The sequence below is a fragment of the Austrofundulus limnaeus genome, unplaced genomic scaffold (assembly GCF_001266775.1).
Source record: "Austrofundulus limnaeus strain Quisiro unplaced genomic scaffold, Austrofundulus_limnaeus-1.0 Scaffold832, whole genome shotgun sequence".
In the NCBI taxonomy this organism is placed as follows: Eukaryota; Metazoa; Chordata; class Actinopteri; order Cyprinodontiformes; family Rivulidae; genus Austrofundulus; species Austrofundulus limnaeus.
In genome coordinates this window covers 143,701-144,903 of record NW_013953234.1, presented here as the reverse complement: position 1 = coordinate 144,903, position 1,203 = coordinate 143,701, and the positions used below count along the sequence as shown (strand labels likewise).

Sequence of the window (1,203 nt, the reverse complement as noted above, 5' to 3'; positions counted from 1 at the left end):
ATGGTTTTGTTTCGGTTTGTTTGTGGAGAAACTGGATGAGTTGTCGCTTTGATTTCTGCCTGGATGTGAAATATTGTGCAGAAGGCCGCTCGCTAAATGTGAGGAAATCAAGCTGAAATTTAACGTTTTTATTTGCTGAAAATTCAAGGAATAAACACGACGATTTACTGAATCCGTTCAAGGAGAAATAAATTAGATTGAATCTGGTTTTTAAATTGATTTCAAGCTCAGACTTCTGCACGGTGCTGATGTAAATCTGTACATACAATCTGTGTTTATCCAGCAAACGTGTCCTGAGAAAACCTGTGTTCAAACTCTTTGTTTTCCATCATGTTTAATAAAAACTTTTGTCCCGGAACAGAAGCTGCTGCCTCCCTGTCACACAGACCTGCAGGCCAGAAAATACAAATAAAAAACATGAATAATTCAGATCAAACTGTCAGAAATTATTTACAAAGCTGGACGGAGTCTTTTTAAAGCAGCAGGAGAAACAAACTGAAAATTAGAATCCAAAGAAAAAATGTCTTTGTTTTTTATTTGTGCTGATTTAAATAATTGTTTTATTTGTTTAAAAATAGTTAAATTAATTAATATTTGTTTATGGATTTAAACTTTAATTTATTTAGAATTTAAAATAATTTACTAAATAAAACGGATGCAGTCTAAAACAATAATAAAGCAGTAATAATAATAATAATTAATATTAATAGGTTTTTCTCTATCATTTTTCTGGTTTTTCCTCCTCCCGCGGAGCTCCGGAGCAGCGGCGCTCGGCGGGAATTCAGGCCGGAGACGGAGCTCCTCTCAGCGGCCTCCGCGCGCCGCGTCAGCCGGTGATGGATGGATCCGCGTCCGAGGTGAGCACCTCCTCCTCCTCCTCCTCCTTCTCCTCCTCTCTCACGCGACACCTTCTGTGTCCGGCGGCTGGTGGCACACGCCCTCGCGCGCGCGCGGTGTGATGGATGGAGGAGCGCGCGCAGGGACGGATGCTGATGATACTCCGCTGTCAGGCCCGGCAGCTCGTGCGCGCGCCCGTGTGTCGCGGGTCAATCGGAAGGTCAAAGTTCACCGTTAGAAACCACCAACCTGAATATTAGATAAACAATAAAATATCTTTATTATCAGTAACTTTTCTAATTAAAAACACATTTAAAGTCCGAGTTTTTGTCTTTTAATTTATTCTTTTTATTTGTTTATGAAATA

General features: G+C 40.3%; 1 long non-coding RNA gene across 1 annotated transcript in view; it reads left to right on the top strand.

Moving 5' to 3' along the window:
- The first annotated feature begins 661 nt into the window (after positions 1-661).
- Positions 662-1,203, top strand: part of LOC106532795 (uncharacterized) — a 1,643-nt gene continuing 1,101 nt past the window's right edge. The window contains exon 1 of the long non-coding RNA XR_001312148.1: positions 662-857. This is a non-coding gene — a long non-coding RNA (uncharacterized LOC106532795). The remainder of the gene's footprint in view (positions 858-1,203) is intronic.